The following is a 19679-nucleotide window of genomic DNA, read 5'->3' as shown; positions in this document are numbered from 1 at the left end:
GTTCCAAAATTTTCTGTGCCTTTTGGTCATCAGCCCTCTTTTTCACCCCTACCTTACACCCAGCCAGACCTTCCCAACTATTAACAGTTACTCTTTTACTCCTCATTTTGAATTATGGGGAAAGGCTGGGCAGGACAATAAGGCAGGGTATAAGAGCCACTCATAATCAAAGTTGAAATCACTTCTTTGTCTATCACCATATTCATGTAAGATTTGTATGTGGACCCAAATGACTATTTAATTCGACAAATACAGTGACTTTTCCCGAGGTCTCTAGAACACTGAAGTGGCAAATTCTCAGCCCTTGATTCTGGGAGAGTTACAGTATTAGGTTCCTTGTAGGTTCCGGAGGCCACATTTTCATGGTGAACAAGTGATTGGTATGTTTAGTTCTACAAGAGGCACGTTATTTCACATGTATTTTTTTAACTTTGGGCGTGTGGCTAAAAGCACTAAGCCTGAAGGTATTTGATGTACCCACTTGTCTTCTCTATTTGGCACAACAGAACCTTGTGCATAGGAACACCAAAGAACATTTCAGCATGGGGTTTGGGAGGTCGGGGTGTGGGGGGGGAGTGCATTTTAAGCAGGGTAATCACCAACAGAAGGCATAACATGCAAATCAGAAAGCAGAGCTCTGAAAAACATAGCAAATAGACCGGAAAGAACATGTACGTGCAGTTTGATGTTTGAAACCATGTTTGACCTCAGCTCAGCTCTCTGCACGTGCACAGCGGATGGATGCAGAAAGCATGCTGTTCTGGATGGTTTCTCTTGTATCTTTATGCAAACCCACAAACGTAGAATCCAGAAATAGTGAGGGTTGAGCGTCTTATTTATTTATTTATTTATTTATTTATTTATATAATTTATTGACTATTTATTTGAGCATTCTTACTTCTGGAATTTCCAGCCAGCCCCTTGTCCATAGGCTGCTTGACATCCGTCAGTCTAGTAATTTCCAAGAATAACTAGGACAGACATAACTACAGGACTGACAAAAGGAGCCCCTCCTGTACAGCCTGGGTGTTGGTGAAGGGGGAATCCAAGAGTTTCCTACAGATAGGTTGAAAGGTTTTTTTAAAAGCTGAAATTAAGACCCATTAATATATTTAGTTTGACCTAATCAATATGTTCAAATATTCTTTCACATGTAACTATAAAACTATTACTAAGCTATTGTACATTCTTTTCTTTTTTTAAGTTAGTACTAACTTTTTGCAATCTGGTGTGTATTTTTGGTTCAACGTCTAAGTTCATAGCAATAACATTTCAGGTGCACCGTAAGCTGTATGCGGCTGGTGGCTTGTCTGTGGACATCACAGATTGGAAAGTATCACTACAGCTTCTCTGGATGTGACCAACTAACCTGAGAATTGAAGTTTGGATAGAGGCTAGCAGTAAGACGCTGTTAAAAAGTTTGGATATGAAGTTTCTCCCAATAGACAGATAGACTGAGACCTTGGGTCCCCAGCTGGTGGCACAGTTTTGGGAGATTTCTGGAAATTTGAGTGGTTGGGACCTGACTGGAGGAAGAAGACCATGAAAGGTGTGTGTCTGATGTTATCTTGTCCCTTTCATCTTTCTGTCTTTTCTGCTTCCTACCGTCATGGGGAGAAGATGCTTTCAGATACAAACTCCTGGGTCATGACATTGTCCAAGCACACAGGGCCAAACCATGAGCCAAAATAAGTACTTCCTCGCTTAAGATGCTTGCGTCGGGTATTTGGGCCACAACAATAAAATGTTAGCTCGGAAAGTGTTTGGAAAATGCATTTAAACCAAATGCAGCAGGAATACAAGAGCCCAAATGACAGAATCATGGTTTTATCCTCCACTGCAAATGGCTTAGTATGTTCTGTAAAGAGATGGGTGAATTTTTACTTTGTTCTAAGAACAGTAAACCCTAAAATCATACAGATGATGAAATGGAAACTTAAAAAAAAATTAGGAAGACCACTCAGTAAGATATCTTTATAGGGGAGAAAACTGTTAGAAGTAGGAAATTAATAATAAGTAAAATGAAGTTTATTTTCGTGAACAAGTTGTGACTGTGAAGATACAGAATCAAGAGAGTTTTAATGGAAGAATGGAAAAGCAGTCATAATTGAATGTTGGAAGTCAAGATGGAGAGGCACAGAGTGTAAAGAATTTAAGACACTGTTTTACGGCATCAATATACCATCTACTGACACGGAAAATTCAGAAGTGGTTTTCAAGGAGAACTGAGTTCACTTTGGAGAAAGTGAATGAAAAGTCATGTGGGCAATGGGATCTCTGACATAGGGATGTACGTTGGTGATATGTGTGATCATTGGCATGTGTGTGATGGCGTGAAGCTTAGGGCTATAACATAGCTTGAACTATCTTGGAGTAAGTAGGCAAAGTTGTCTTAGTACTTATGTTGCTTGGTGAAACATTGTGATCAAAAGCAGCTTGGAGAGGAAAGGGTTTATTTCAGCTTACAGCTTGTAGTCCATCATCCAGGGCAGAACTTTGTCAGGGCAGGAACCTGGAAGCAGGGCCTGAAGCAGACGCAATGGAGGAATGCTATTTACTGGCTTCCTCTTCATGGCTTGCTCAACCTGTTTGCCTAATGGTACTCAGGACCACAAACCCAGAGGCGGCACCATCTACACTTATCTGGGCCTTTTCACATTAATCATTAATCAAGAAATATGCACCACTGACTGGCCTGTCCACAGGCCAATCTGATGGGGCATTTTCTCAATTGAGAGTCTCTTTCAGCCAGGCAGTAGTGGCGCACGCCTTTAATCCCAGCTCTTTGGAGGCAGAGGCAGGCAGATTTCTGAATTTGAGGCCAACCTGGTCTACTGAGTGAGTTCCAGGACAGCCAGAGCTATACATAGAAACCCTGTCTTGAAAAACCAAAAATAAAAAGAGAGTCTCTTTCAAAAATGACTTCATCAAACTGATATAAAATTAGCAGGCACAATGAACCCTTGTCAAGGTGACACATCACTATTCAACTAGAATCTTTCCTGTCTCATTTGTCCCCAAGATGGCATGTTAATATTAAGTAATAAAGGATAAGTGACTTAAATGGTCTCACAGACCTTAAAATTCCCAACATTTTAAAAGGTCAGTCTTTTTAAAATATTCAAAGTCCCTTTCAAAGTTCCATGTTTCCCTAAAATTTCTACAGTCTCTCTACATGTCTTAAGTCTCTTTACAAGTTCAAAGTCTTTCAGTTGTGATCTCCAGGGTATCATCACAATCAAAGCCAAAACAAACAAACAAACAAACAAACAAACAAACAAACAAACATTAGAAGTTCAGTGCTAATCTGGGACTCCCTCATGACCTCTTGGCTCCTCTGGCTCTGCTTTCTGCAGCACACAGCTTATCTCCTAGGTTCAGCCCAACACCACACTGGCTGCTGCCCTTGGAGATGGTCCTATGGTATTTGGTATCTCTGGGGTCTACACTGCCCTGCACCAGTAGCCTCTCATAGGCCCACCTCACGGACTCAGACCTTGTCACATGGTGCTAACACTCAACTCCTTTCCATGACTGAGTTTTACTGCTACTGAGTCTGCACCTTCACCATTGGCCTGTCCTGGTCTCCTAAGGTGACAAGCCTCAGCTGCTCTCCATGACACCCTCATACCTTCAAAACCAGTACAATGTGAGAGACTCTTAACACATACTAAGTTTGGCTGCCAGAATGTGATGCAGCTTCGGCTATCTCTGGACCACAGCTTTTGTGGGCTGACCCTGAGGAAACACTTCCCATATAATTTCAATGGACCCAGCAAGGCAAAGGTTTCAGTGTTAGTGGTTCTAGTCTTCTCAGATTATTTAGGTCTAGCTGACTAGAGCCAGAGTCTTATAAATAGTGCTGAGAAAGTCTTTGATACCTCTGAAACTTTACAAGCCAAGGCTCCTTATCTCCACTGTCAGCCTTCTTATCCCTCAGGTTCGCACAGAACAGTCCAGTGAGCTCTGAGCATGTGATGGCTTTTTTATCTCAAAGTCCAAATGCTAGCATACTCCTCCCCAAATAACATGGTCAGGTCTACCACAGCACTATTCTGTGACCTGGTACCAATTTCTATTGCTCTGATAAAACTCCATAACCAAGAGCAAGAAAGAATTTATTTCAGCTTACATGTTCCAACATCATAAAGGAACTCACGACAGTGACCTAGAGGTAGGAACTGAAGCAGAGGCCACGGGGGTGTGTTGCTTACTGGCCTGCTCTTCCTCGTGTGTTTAGCCTGATTTCTTATGGGACCCAGGACCACCAGCCCAGAGGTGGCACTTCCCACAGTAAGCTGGGTCCTCTCATATCAGTCAGCAATGAAGAAAATGCACCGCTGGTTTGCCCGTAGACCAGTCCAGTGGACGTGTTGTAATTGAGATTCTCTTTTTCCATACAACTTTAGCTTATGTCAAGTTGACATTAAAACTATTCGGTACAGCAGTGAATACAAGAAGAGAATCTAAAACACTGCCTTGACAGGTTTAAGGACTATCCAAAGGAAGAGTGTGTTTCTGTCGCTGTGATAAGACCACAAGTGTGGTGACTTAGAAGAGAAAGCCCTTATCTGGGCTTCTGCTTCCAGATGTCAGAAACAGCTGCGAACTTACATCTCAAATCCAAGCAAGAGGCAGCGAGCACACTGGCATGAGGGTTTTGAAACCTCAAAGGCTGCCCCCAGTAGCACACCATGCCCAACACTTTTCCTAATATTTCACAAACAACTCCAACATCTGGAGATCAAATTTCCAAACATATGAACTAGTGGAGATCATTCTAATTCAAACCACCACATTAAGAAAATAAGAAACTATATTGAATTTCTTTGGCGGTAAACATTTATTTATTTGATTATTTGAAACGGTAAAGTGGTTTATTATTTTTCTTTTTAAAAATTAATTAATTAATTAATTAATTGACATCCCTACCGAAGTTTCTTCTCCATCCTCTCCTCTCTTCCCGATCCTTCCCCCCGACCCACCCCGAAGCATTCACCTCTCCTCCATTTCTCTTCAGAAAACAGAGAGCTTCCCACGGATCTATTAACTTGACATATCAACTTGCAGTAAGACTAGGCGAATCTTCTTCTATCGAGGTTAGACAAGGCAGCCCAGTTAGGGGAAAGGGTCCCAAAAGCAGGCAACAGTGTCAGAGACAGCCCCTGCTCTCATTGTTAGGAGTCCCACACGAAGACCAAGCTGCACCCCTGTCCCATGTCTGCTTTTTCCTGGGGGTAGCCAGGCCCATTGTGTACTGAGCTGGACTGGAGGGAGGGATGCTTAGTCAGGCATGGGTAAGTGCTGTGCAGGATCTCGGTAGACAGGGCACAGGCACTGAACACACCCAGGGATAGCTTGAGAGAACTGGCTCATTTATTGAGGAGGAGAAAGGGATATTTATGTCAGGGTCTCTGGGGCAAGGTTTGTGTAGCTGTGTATCAGGGAAGAGGTGGTGGAAGATGCTTCATCTACATACTCAGGAGTTGTCGGATTGGGATGGGTGGTAACGGAGAACCTTACAAGGTCAAACAAGATGCCTGATAACTGTCAGGGTGATACATTCTTCCCTAGAGTTGATGGTGAGGGAGCTGGCTTTATGGGACCAGGTTGGGAAGAGAAGGTAGCCAACTCCTGCCATCCTCATCTTTGAGGTATCCAGGGTTGAAGGTCCCTCGATTCTTCCTCTGTAACCCTGGGCCATTGTTGTCTCACCCTGCACAACTGTTACATACCCCGTTCAGGCTCCATATTCTCCATTACTAGTAGTCTTAGCTAGGGTCACCGGCATAGATTCCTGGGAGTTTCCATTGCCCTAGGTTTCTAGTTTGTCCCACAGTTGCTCCCCTCTCCATTCCAGGGTTCTCTCCCAGTATTCTCTCCCTCTGTCCTCCGCTGACCTGAAGCCTCCTATCAGCACCTCCAGCCCCATCCAGTCCCTTCTCCCCATTCACTCAAGACATTATTCTATTTCTCCTTCTTAGTGAGATTCACATATCCTCCTGACCCCCTAAGCCCTCCTTGTTACTTAGCATCAGTGGGTCCATGGACTCTAGCATGGCTATCCTTTATTTTCCAGCTAGTATCCACTTATTAGTGAGTAAATACCATTTTTGTCTCTCTGAGTCCGGGTTACCTCACTCGGGATGATCTTTTCTAGCTCCATCCATTTACCTGCAGGTTTCATGATGGCATTGTGTTTAATAGCTGACTAGCATTCCACTGTGAAAACGGACCACATTTTTGTTACCCATTCTTCAGTTGAGGAACATCTAGGGTTGTTTTCAGTTTCTAGCTTTTATGAATAAAATTGTTATGGACATAGTTGATCAAGTATCCTTGGGTTATGGTGGAACATCTTTTGGGAATATGCGCAGTTATCGCTGGGTCTGAGGTAGATCTATTCCCAATTTTCTGAGGAATCACCATATTGATTTTCAAAGTATCTGTGCAAGTTTGTACTACCACCAACAATGGAGGAGTCTTCTCCTTGCTCCAAATCCTTACCAGCATGCCATGTCACTTGAGTTTTTGATCTTAGCCATTTTGATGTGTGTAAGATGGAATCTCAGAGTTGTTTTGATTTTCATTTCTTTGGTGGCTAAAGATGTTGAACATTTCTTTAAGTGCTTCTCAGCCATTAAATTTCTCTGTTGAGACTTCTGTTTAGATCTGTACCCTGTTTTTAAATTGGATTATTTGGTTTGTTAATGTTTAGTTTCTTGAGTTCTTTATATATTTTGATTATTGGCCCTCTGTTGGACGTGGGGATAATGAAAATCTTTTCCCGTTCTGTAGGCTTCCATTTTATCCTTTTGATGGTGTCCTTTACCTTACAGAAGCTTTTCAGTTTCATGAGGTCCCAATTTATTTATTTATTTATTTATTTATTTATTTATTTATTTATTTGATGCAAGTACACTGTAGCTGTATTCAGACACTCCAGTAGAGGGCGCCAGATCTCGGTATGGATGGTTGTGAGCCACCACGTGGTTGCTGGGAATTGAACTCAGGACCTTTGGAAGAGTAGTCAGTGCTCTTAACCACTGAGCCATCTCTCTAGCCCCCAAGGTCCCAATTATTAATTGTTGATCTTAGTGACTGAGCTATTGGTATTCTGTTTAAGTTGTCTCTGTGCCAGTGCATTCAAGGTATTATCCACTTTCACTTCTATCAGGTTTAGTTAGTGTACTTGGTTTTATGTTGAGGTATGCTTGATCCTCTTGGATTCGGGTTTTGTTCAGGGTGATAAATATAAATCTATTTGCATTCTTCTACATGCAGATATCCAGTTGGACCAGTGAGATTTGTTGAAGATGCTTTCTTCTTTTCCCATTGTATAATAAGCTTCTTTGTCAAAAATCAAGCATCCATAGGTAGGTGGATTTACTTCTGGATATTCAATTCAATTCCATTGATCAACCTATCTGTTTTTATTCCATTAGCATGCCGTTTTTATTACCATAGCTCTGTAGTACAGCTTGATATCAGGGATGGTGATAACTCCAGAAGTTCTTTTATTGTTAGGGATTGCTTTAGCTATCCTGAGTTTTTGTTTTTTCCATATGAAGTTGTATATTACTCTTTCAAGGTCTGTAAAGAATTGTGTTGGAATTTTGATGGGAAAGAATTGCGTTGAATCTGTAGATTGCTTTTTGTAAGATGGTCAGTTTTACTATGTTCATCCTATTGATTCATGAGCATGGGAGGTCTTTCCATTTTTTGATATCTTTTTCAATTTCTTTTTTCAAGGACTTGAAGTCTTTGTCATACAGCTTTTTCACTTGCTTGATTAGAGTCACACCGAGATATTTTATATTATTTGCAGCTATTGTAAAGGATGTTGTTTCCCTACTTTCTTTCTTAGTTTATTTATCATTTGTATATAGGAGGGCTATTGATTATTTTAGTTAATTTTGTAACCAGCAACTTTACTGGAGGTGTTTATCAGTTGTTGGAGTTCTCTGGTAGAATTTTGGGGGTCACTTAAGTATACTATCATTTTGTCTGTGAATAGTGATACTTTGATTTCTTCATTTCCAATTTATATCCCCTTGATCATCTTTAGTTGTCTTATTGCTGTAGCCAAAACTTCAAGTACTGAGTTGAGTAGATACAGAGAAAGTAGACACCCTTGTCTTGCCCCTGATTTTACTAGAATTGATAGTTTCTCTCCATTTAATTTGATGTTGGCTATTGGCTTGGTATGTGCCTTGTAGCCCTGATCTCTCTAAGACTTTTATCATGCAGGAGTATTGGATATTGTCAAAAGCTTTTTTGGCATCTAATGAGATGATTGTGTGCATGTGTGTGTGTTGTTTTATTCAGTTTGCTTATATGGTGGATTACATTGATAGATTTTCATATATTGAACCATCCCTGATCCTTTGGGATAAAGCCTACTTGATTATGGTGGTTAATGTTTTATGTTTTTTCTGTTTTTTTGTTTTTTGTTTTTTGTTTTTTTGTTTTTTTGTTTTTTTTTGGTGTTTTTGAGACAGGGTTTCTCTGTATAGCCCTGGCTGTCCTGGAACTCACTTTGTAGACCAGGCTGGCCTTGAACTAAGAAATCCGCCTGCATCTGCCTCCCGAGTGCTGGGACTAAAGAAGTGCGCCACCACGCCCGACAATTTTTCTGTGTTTTTAAAATTCAGTTTGTGAGCATTTTTTTTAAGTATAATTGCATTAATGTTCATGAAGGAAATTGGTCTGTAGTCCTCTTTTTTGTGAGTCTTCATGTGTTTTTTTTTTTATATCATGATGATGGTGGCCTCATAAAATAAATTTGACAATGTTCCTTCTGTCCCTATTTTGTGGAATAATTTGAGGAGTATTGGTATTAGCTCTTCTTTGAAAGTCTGGTAGAATTCTTCACTAAACCCATCTGGCCCTGGGCCTTTTGGTTGGGAGAATTTTAATGGCTGCTTCTATTTCCTTAGGGGTTATAGATCTATTTAAATGTTTATCTGTCCTGATTTAACTTTGGTAAGTAGTATCTATAAAGAAAACTGTCCGTTTCATTTACATTTTACAGTTTTGTGGCTTATAGATTTTTAGAATAAGAGCTAATGATTCTTTGAATTTCCTCAGTGTCTGTTGTTATGTCCCCTTTTCATTTCTGATTTTGTCCATTTGCATATTCTCTCTCTGCCTTTTACTTAGTTTGGATAAGGGTTTATCTATCTTGGTGGTTTTCTTAAAGAACCAACTCTTTGGTTGGTTGATTCTTTGTATTGTTTTCTTTGTTTGTATTTATTTTTTTATTGTACTGGGTAGTTTTGTGTGTCTACTTGACACAAGCTGGAGTTATCACAGAGAAAGGAACCTTCCTTGAGGAAATGCCTCCATGAGATCCAGCTGTAAGGCATTTTCTCAATTGGTAATCAAGTGTAGGAGGGCCCACTGTAGGTAGTGCCATCTCTGGGCTGGTAGTCTTGGGCTCTATAAGAGAGCAGGCTGAGCAAGCCAGGTGAAGCAAGCCAGTAGGTAACATCCTTCCATGGCCTCTGCGTCAGCTCCTGCTTCCTGACCTGCTTGAGTTCCAGTCCTGACTTCCTTTTGGTGATAAACAACAATGTGGAAGTGTAAGCTGAATAAACCCTTTCCTCTCCAACTTGCTTCTTGGTCATGATGTTTTGTGCAGGAATAGAAACCCTGACTATGACATTTATGAAGGCACTTAATGCTGTTAACTTTCCTCTTAGCAGCAGTGTCATTGTGTTCATAAGTTTGGATATGTTGTGCATTCATTTTCATTGATTCTAGAAAATTTTTGTTTGTTTGTTTGTTTGCTTGCTTGTTTGTTTGTTTGTTTGTTTGTTTTGAGACAAGGTTTCTCTGTGTAACTCTGGCTGTCCTGGAACTCACTCTGTAGACCAGGCTGTCCTCGAACTCAGAAATCTGCCTGCCTCTCCCTCCCAAGTGCTGGGACTAAACGCTTGCGCCACCACCGCCTGGCCTAGAAAATCTTTAATTTCTTTATTTCTTTGACCCAGTGGCCACTCAGTAGAGAGTTGTTCAGAATCCATGAATCTGTAGGCTTTTTATTGTTTCTGTTGTTGAAGTCTAGCTTTCATTTATGGTGATCTGTTTAGTTTCTGTTTGGATGACTTGTCCATTGGTGAGAATGGGGTCTTGAAGTCTTACACTATTAATGTGTGGGAACTGATATGTGATTTAAGCTGTAGTAATGTTTGTTTGTTTGTTACAATTGTGATTCCCTTTCATTTGGTGTATAGATATTCAGAATTGAGATGTCATTTGAGTGCAGTTTTTTTTTGTTGTTGTTTTTTTTTTTTTGAGTATTTTCCATGTTAACCCTGTCTCTGGGGTCCCTAGAACCGTCACGGCCTCCAGGAAAGTAAAGGTCTTTTGCCAAAGTTGTGGGCCAGGAAACGGAAGCCCAGGAGATGGAGTACAGTTATGGCTGTTGAGTGTGCTTTAGGGGGGAGTTGGTTGGCATGCATCATAGAGCAGGGTCTTCTCTGGTGTCCCTAGTGACAGGGGCTCCAGGAAAGCAGGCAGAATTGTAGGAACAACAAAGTTAAACAGGAAGGAGAGATGAGGGAATGTTACAGAAGGACTCCCAGTTGTAAGGGAGACCTGTGGGACAGAAAGTGTTCAGCATTTTCATTTCTATAGACAGAACCATGTCATTGATGCAGTTATAATGAGCAACGTATGTATCAGATGAGAGGTGGTAATGCTCTAGATCAGTGGTCCTCAACCTTCCTAATGCTGCTGCCCTTCAATATAGCTCCTTATGTTGTGGTGACACTAAGCATAAAATTTATTTTGTTGCTACTGTAAAATTTGCTAATGTTATGAATCTGTGTTTTCTGTGACCCCTGTGAAAGGATCATTTAACCTTCAAAGGGGTCACAACCTACAGGTTGAAAAACTGCTGTTCAAGAAGACGGAATTTCAATCACTTTAGCTTTTCCAGCCACTCCTTAACAAGGCTTTGTTCAAGGGTCATCTTTCTAACTCTGAATTATATCACAGTTTCTGCAGTATTGATACACACACACATACACACACACACACACACACACACACAGAGAGAGAGAGAGAGAGAGAGAGAGAGAGAGAGAGAGAGAGAGAGACACCAGGATGGCACAGGTTTCTCAATAGCATTAACTAAATCAGTTTATTATCTTTTTGTCACTATAACAAATAGTACAGTCACCTTATAAAGAGACATGGTTTATTTTGGCTCACAGTTTTGGAGATGTCAGTTAACACCTTAACTTCATTGCTTTTAAGGTTAAGATGAGGCTATGTGCTAGGAGAACTGTGTGGTACAAAAGACACACTATGTCATGGCCTAGAAACACAAGAGAGCATACTCCTTTGAGAGGGCATCCTCCGTGACCTGAAGGCCCCACTCTCAAGGCTTCCTCCCACTGCCTCCCACCATTGCTAGCCTGGTGGAGCTTTTAACAAGTGGGCCTTTGTGAAACAGTCAAGAACCAGTCTGTTGTATTGTTATGCTCCAATTCCGAGGCAAATCCCAGGAGAGTTCAAAAACTGTGAAGTCCACTGCAGTTTGCATAGGAGTCCTTTCTTTCCAGTCTTGATCTGGATCTCAAACCTCCCCACAGTGTAGATCCGCAATGTTGACCCCAAGCCCAGGTGCTTTAACACTTATATACAGAGCAGTTAGAAATTCTTGGAATGTTTAGGGTGAAGGGGAGGGGAGGCGAGTTAGGTAAGTCATAACTCAGACAGAATACCATTTGGTAGGGCAGAATCAAGAGGCTGAGAGGGCAATTAAAGATTGACTTTTGAGGGGCTATCAGGAACTAGTTTATGGCCAGCCATAACTGTTTGTGACCTCTGATTACCTCTTTTCTGTGATTTAAGCATGGGCCAGGGAGGTGGAAAGAACCCCCTGCAAGGCAGGAGGGGGAGGTAGGAGTGGGGGAAAGCACTTCTGAGGGAAAATGCAGAGGCAAGCCTGGAAGCAAGCCTCACTGCATGAGTCTCATGACAAGTCTGTCTTAGCAAACTCCACATGAATTTGTATCAGCTGACATCACTCTGCAATTGGTTGAGTCCAAGGAAGCAGCAGGAAGCCACCACATACAACTGGAAGTTTTTTGGTGCATTTCTCTCTATGGAGTCCTGACAATGAAGCTCAACTACACAATGTAAGGTGGACCAATACACATGTGTAGTTAGTGAAGAGTCCTTCAGCACGTGTCCTTTCACGTGCTTGCTTTAGCAGAACATCCTTTCACCCATGTCTGCTTCAGTGAAATGTTCCTTATTGAGTCTGCCGTACAGAAACATCTTTTCACCCATGTCCACTTCAGGAAAACTCCTTCACGTGTATGCCTCAGCAGAACACCACACAACGCAATTGACTTTCCATAGAACCCTTAAGTTTCCACTTCACTCCCCGCTCACAGTCCCCTTTCTACTTTTTCAACCTCCTGGCTCTCAACACAAATTTAAGTCTAAACTTTGTTTTCTGTCCAAATCTTAGTATATATTATATCATATATTATATGTCACATATAATATATAATTATTACATGCTATACATATATTATTTATATTTGCAAATATGTTTACAAATACATTTTACATTTGCAAGCTATATGATTTCAACTCAGGTGGATTAGTTGCAAATAGAAAACTGATTTTCTTTAAAGTTAAAGAAAACAATTGGAATTTAACAGGGGAGTATGAGATGTGAGCAGCAGCTGAGGGAAATGGAGGAAGATGGGGCAGAAAGGAGTCAATCAGACAATATGTGGGTCTCAACACAGTAGGTTTAATTTCAGGTGGCCCGATTGTTTCTTTACTGGAATCTTTAACCAGAATTCCATTCCTATCGTGAAGTAGCTGAGAGTCTGTAACTTAGAATGAAAAGTGATTTCTTCAGCACACAGTTTTAGAGGCTGAAATTCCAAGCAACTCTTCTGGTGAGGGCCCTTCATGGCCACATGAAGAGGGCACTTTATGGCACACATAAGAAACTGTGTGAGATCAAGTAGTCCCTACAGGGAACCCGGTGAGTTTGAGGCCAGTGAGAGGCTGTTTCAAAAGACAAGGTGGATGATAAGGAATGACACTCAAGATGATGTCCTCACTACACTCGGACACACACACACAAGAGTGCACACACCTGTGTTGTGCTTTCTTCCCACCCGCCCATACAGGCATACCCTCTCAAAAGCTAAGTGTATTGAACTTTACCGTACGATCAATCATTTTTAATATGTTTAATTGGATTTGTAATTGGAAACAAGAACCAATTAAAACCTTACATAAAATCAGTTTTAAGTGGTATTTTCATAAGTACAATGATGAGAGTTATAAACTGCTTGATGGGGGCAACAGATGGAAATAGAAATGTACTAGGAGGGTGCAGACCTTCTGAAAGGACAGCTATATAGGTAAACAGAAAGGATCTTATTCTTTCTTGATTTCTTTAAATCATGTTTGATTAAAGGAAAAATGACAACACATTGCAGCATATTCTAGAGCAGTGGTCCTTAACATTTGGGTTGTGGCCCCCATAGCGGCCACATATCAGATATCCTGCATATCAAATACTTACATTACATTACAATACAAAATGACAATAGGAAACAATACAAAATACAAGACAAAAATACAAAATGAAGTAGCAATGAAAATAATTTTATAGTTGAGGTCACCACAACACAAGGAACTGACTTAAAGGGCTGCCGCATTAGGAAGGCTGAGAACCACTGCTCTAGAGTGGACAGGAGGTATGTGTGACAGCAGGAAGTAAATGAAGCGTGTTCTGGAAAAGTGTTAAAGTTTTGGATGGGAGAGTGGGGATAGGAGAATCAAGGAAACAGTGCCTTCCAGGCACAACAGGACTGTCACACCTATGACCTCAGGGACTGTGGCAGCATGCACAGGGCTAAGCTAGCTGACATCCTAGTTCTGAGAGAGCAAGTGGACACAAGCCCCCATCCCTAACCCCAAAGCTCTTCCTGTCAGCCACTCACAAAGGAAGAGTTAGTTTTCTCCAAGGGAGCCTAACAGGGTATTAAGCCACAGTGAAGGGAGGCTGCAGGCTCAGCAGCAGACACCAAGTCCATGATATTTCTGCAGATGTTTGTATCTTATTACTTTAACTTGGCTTTTGCTTCTCTGTTATGATCTTCAATTTTGTGTTTTTATGGGTTTTGTGTATGTGCACACGTAAGTGTGCATGTATATTCGCATGCATGTGTGTGTCTGCATGTGCATGTACATGCATGTGTGTGTCTGCATGTGCATGTACATGCATGTGTATGTCTGTGTGTATATGTGTTTCTTACTGCTTTTTCTTTTTATAATTCTGTTTACTTGTTTGCCTTGTTTTATTCTGGCTTGTTGGTTTGTTTATTGCCCTGTTTGCTGTTTAGGGAAAAAATGAAAGAAAATGTGCAGTTGGTTGGTGGGGAGGTAGGGAGGATCTAGGAAGAGACCAGGGAGGGGAAACTATGAAAATATATGAAAAAATATTTTCAACAAAACATTTTTGGCTTAAAAGATGATTTGGTTTGAATTCTGGAAACCACATAAAAAATCCATATGTGATAGATAGCTGTAATCCTAGTAGTGGGTCATGAGGATCAAACTCAGGTCATCGTGACAAATGCCTTTACCCACTGAGTTATCTTACTGGCCTTTCAAATTCTTTCGTAAAGATTTGCCACCAGGGGTTTCGGGTGGCTCCGGGACTCGTGGTGTTCCCGGTGATGTCTTGGTTTCGAGCGGCTCCGGAGAACGCGAGCCTTGGAGACCAGGACGTGTTTGACGAGGAAGCGGACGAGTCTCTGTTAGCGCAGCGGGAATGGCAGGGTCACATGCGGAAACGAGTCCAAGAGGGTTACAGAGATGGGCTAGATGCCGGCAAAGCACTTACTCTTCAACGGGGCTTCAATCAAGGGTACAAAGAGGGTGCAGACGTCATTATAAACTATGGACTCCTTAGAGGAACACTGAGTGCTTTGCTTTCCTGGTGTCACCTTCATGGTAATAGTTCGACTCTGATCAGTAAGATAAGTAACCTCCTGGACACAGTTGACCAGTGTGAAGAGTGTGTGCTCAGACGTCTGAAATCGGTTACATCACAGCCACGAGTTACAGATTTATTGGACGCCATTGAGGATATGGACCTTTGTCACGTAGTTCCGTCAGACCAAGCGGAAGGTGACAGTAACGCTGAGATTAACACCGATTCTGACAGTCCAAATGGGATGGGTTGTTCACATCCAGAACATTGTAGACCAAAAGAGCATGCACATTTGGAAAAACCAAGCCTCTCTTGGATTCTGGAGCAGACATCCAGTTTAGTGAAACAGCTGGGAGTACCGGCAGACATATTACAGCACCTGAGACAACTATAAAATTACCTCCCCCTTTCTAGTGGAAGTAATGCTCAGTTATTACTTAGAGCATTGTGTTCTGGATAAGGTAACGCTGATTGAACGAACACTTCCCCTGTAGTTACCCTTTGTGGACGGAATTGTTAAGGGTCTTCAGTATTAACACTAGTAAATGGAATGACATTGGTAAATTGTTTAGTTTTAGATACACTCAGAAATCCTTGTCATTTTCAAATTTCTAATCAAAATCAATCATTTTTAGACTAGCAAAAGCCAAGCATTTTAGAACAAGGAAAATAAAATCTAATGCTGCTTTCTGCTTTTGTTGGAATCAGGGCCTCTTCACCAGCAAGCAAGCCAGAGTTGCCAGAAGTAACCTGAAAGCTAGCATAAATAAGGAGAAGCAGATCTATAGATAGCTATACATTAAAGTCAAGAGACTGTAGAAACTGACACAATATTTATATTATTGAATGAATAATAAAAAGCAAAGTACTAAAACTGACCTATTTATGTATTTATGATTAAAGATGTTCAATTTCATGAAAAAAATTGAAAAAAAAAACCAGTTTGTGCTAAACTGTAAAGAAATGAAACTACTTAGCATTCTAGGTAATGAGGACTTGGCCACATTTTCTCAAACTGTAACAAACTATTTCTGTCTGAACTGCAATTTTACTTGTTATTTACATTGGGATTTTTAAAAAGGGCAAAAAACAGTACTGCTTTGACAGGAACGAAATGCATAATCTAGCATAGACAGACTCACAGTCAGATTTTTGTTCCATGACCCAGGATCGGGAAAGGAGTTTTTCATCACTTTTCCCCACCTGAAGTTAATATACAACGCCTGACTGAGAGCCATCCAGGTAATTACCCCTTACTGACAGCTTCGGTTGCTGTCTAACCAGTATTTAGCTGTGCTGAAAGATGCATTCCTGAGAGACTGGCTGGAGGACCTTGTAAAGGCCCCTGGTTTCAGTCCCTGCTTAAAACGCACAGAACATTAAGAGATTGTGTCAGCAGAATTTGAAATAGTGTTGTAGATATACTAATTCATGCTTCAAGTATCAAAGTAACATTTGATGGCTGGGTTTTTATTTTAAAACCTCGTGGTACTAGGGATTGAACCTAGGACCTTTTGAACAATTCCCATATTGAAATGTCAAACCCACAGAATATTAAAGTCTTTCAAGTGTCAAAAAAAAAAAAAAAAAAAAAAGATTTGCCACCAGATTACCTTTATTCATTTAGAGCAGTATACGCTCAAGGGTATTCATTTTTAATCCCTTTGTGTGCATTTAGGCACTAAGATTCTTGATCTCTTTGTTTAAACTGCAAAATATTATTCATTTTGGCCATGGGATAGGGTATTGGTCATCCTGCCTCGCCTTTTCTCCCTCCCTCCCTCCCTCCCTCCCTCCCTCCCTCCCTCCCTCCCTCCCTCCCTCTCTTCCTCCCTCTGTCTTTCCTTTGTATCTTTCCCTCTTCTCTCCCTTCCTCCCTTCCTAAACTTATTCACTGTACTCAATGCATCTTGTATTTTCCCTGCCCAGCCCTATGATCAAATGTTCAAATAGTCTGTGTATGATAAACAATGGCATTTGCTTATAAAGATCTTGTTGCTACTAGGCATGCTTCTAGACCCTTTCAATGGGCAGTGCAAGACAACTAAAGGTAGATGTATTAAGCCCATTATGTCTACTTCCCATGGGTTGGACACTCCCACAAGTACCTAGATTCAGTGTTTTGCTAGAGGTACTTGAAATGCAAATCAAAACAACCCTGAGATTCCACCTCACACCAGTCAGAATGGCTAAGATCAAAAATTCAGGTGACAGCAGATGCTGGCGAGGATGTCAAGAAAGAGGAACACTCCTCCATTGTTGGTGGGATTGCAAGCTTGTACAACCACTCTGGAAATCAGTCTGGCAGTTCCTCAGAAAATTGGACATAGTACTACCGGAGGATCCCACAATACCTCTCCTGGGCATATATCCAGAAGATGTTCCAACTGGTAAGAAGGACACATGCTCCACTATGTTCATAGCAGCCTTATTTATAATAGCCAGAAGCTGGAAAGAACCCAGATGCCCCTCAACAGAGGAATGGATACAGAAAATATGGTACATTTACACAATGGAGTACTACTCAGCTATTAAAAAGAATGAATTTATGAAATTCCTAGGCAAATGGATGGACCTGGAGGGTATCATCCTGAGTGAGGTAACCCAATCACAAAAGAACTAGCACAGTATGTACTCACTGATAAGTGGATATTAGCCCAGAAACTTAGAATACCCAAGATATAAGATACAATTTGCTAAATGCATGAAACTCAAGAAGAACGAAGACCAAAGTGTGGACACTTTGCCCCTTCTTAGAATTGGGAACAAAACACCCATGGAAGGAGTTACAGAGACAAAGTTTGGAGCTGAGACGAAAGGATGGACCATCTAGAGACTGCCATATCCGAAGATCCATCCCATAATCAGCTTCCAAATGCTGACACCATTGCATACACTAGCAAGATTTTGCTGAAAGGACCCAGATATGGCTGTCTCTGTGAGACTATGCCGGGGCCTGGCAAACACAGAAGTGGATGCTCACAGTCAGCTATTGAATGTATCACAGGGCCCCCAATGGAGGAGCTAGAGAAAGTACCCAAGGAGCTGAAGGGATCTGCAATCCTATATGTGGAACAACAATATGAACTAACCAATACCCTCCCGGAACTCGTGTCTCTAGCTGCATGTGAATCAGAAGATGGCCTAGTCGGCCATTACTGGAAAGAGCGGCCCCTTGGTCGTGCAAACTTTATATGCCTCAGTACAGGGGAATGCCAGGGCCAAGAACTGGGAATGGGTGGGTGGGGGAATGGGTGGGGGAGTGTGTGGGGGACTTTTTTTTTTTGGTATGAAATAAATACCCAATAAAAAAATGCAGAGCTCATGATGCTCATGAATAGAAATCAAAATAAGCAAAGGGCAAAAACACATTGAAGTGATGTCTGGAGGAATTTAGTGGGAAACTTCTCCTAGGAGATTGGCCCTAGAAAGCAAAGCTGATTGCTCCAGGCATGCACCACAATTGCCCAGTAATATGCACAGTGCTGTCTACCAGGGAAGTCTGCCTGAGCCTAGACATCAGAGTTCTGATTCGCTGTACAGAGTTCTGTACACTAAGTGGTTTCTAAAGTTCACCGTCTGGAAGGAAAGCATTTAGCATAAATCACACTGATTGCACGAATTACCTTGATTTGTTGCACATATCGGCTCAACACAACAGTGCACGGCTTCAGAACTACAGGAGGCAATATGCTCAGCAGAGCGTTCCCGGGACTCAGTCTCCAGGAGCAAACCGGGGCCAGTTATGGAAATGGGTTTTCTAGAAAGTTTAAACAATAGCCTGGCTGAGCCAGTTCTTCATTGCACATTATCTAGACATAATTATTTCATTTACTCAGCTATGAGTAAGCATGGCTCATACTGATATTTCTGGCTAATACAAGATTTATTTTGTGCGCCAGTTGCTTCTTTCTCTGACAGCAAGACACAGGGTCCTGAGCAGCTACAATATATTTACTTGTTTAACTCTAATATATTTGTAAAGTAGTTTTGAAATTGCCAGCATCTACTCTTGTGAGAAACATAACTTTTTTTTTTAAATCATAGTTGATTTTTGTCGTGTTAGCCCTACAGGTTCCATGCTGTTTAGCTCCTTTCTTCTGAGGTTGCCTAGTGAAGTTGTATACTTATAATCTTGTTACGTTCTTTCATTATAGTCTGCATTCGATCGTAGAACTCTCCAAAACGCTGATTGAATTCTAAATACTGGCTAAGAGTAATGTTTCCTCTGTGATACAGAGTAAGTATAAACCTCCCAGGTTAGTGACACCACCCTAAAGCTTCCTTTCTTGTCACATTGTAGTCAGACACCTTCCACCTCCAATCCTCTAGCAACTATCGACATGTTTCCCATGCCTCTTGTCTTGTGTTTTCCAGAATGCCAGATAAATGGAGTCGTAAACCATAATAGTTTCCTCAGCCTGTCTGGCTCTTTTGTCTGGCAAAATGCATTTAAATTTAATCTATCTAGCTACACAAATCAATTCTGTGTTCTCTTTCATTGAGTAGTGTGTTTTTTATCCATTGGCTGCAGGATATTGTTCAGTTTCTGGAGATTATTCATAAAGCTATAGACAACTGTGTATGAAATTGGTACAAACTAGTTTTTATTTTTCTTGAAACACTTAACTGGGCCTGGGACTGTTGGGTCCTGTGTTCAGAAGGGGATCTCCACAGTGGCTGTGCACGTGAG

General features: G+C 41.3%; 1 long non-coding RNA gene and 1 pseudogene across 2 annotated transcripts in view; both read left to right on the top strand.

Moving 5' to 3' along the window:
- 1700112D23Rik (RIKEN cDNA 1700112D23 gene) overlaps positions 1-19679 on the top strand; it is a 78900-nt gene that overhangs the window by 1033 nt on the left and 58188 nt on the right. The window lies entirely within an intron of this gene.
- Gm6505 (predicted pseudogene 6505) lies at positions 14699-16557 on the top strand (annotated as a pseudogene).

This window comes from Mus musculus, chromosome 3 (genome assembly GCF_000001635.26).
Source record: "Mus musculus strain C57BL/6J chromosome 3, GRCm38.p6 C57BL/6J".
Lineage (NCBI taxonomy): Eukaryota > Metazoa > Chordata > Mammalia > Rodentia > Muridae > Mus > Mus musculus.
This window is presented reverse-complemented; position numbering and strand designations above follow the sequence as displayed.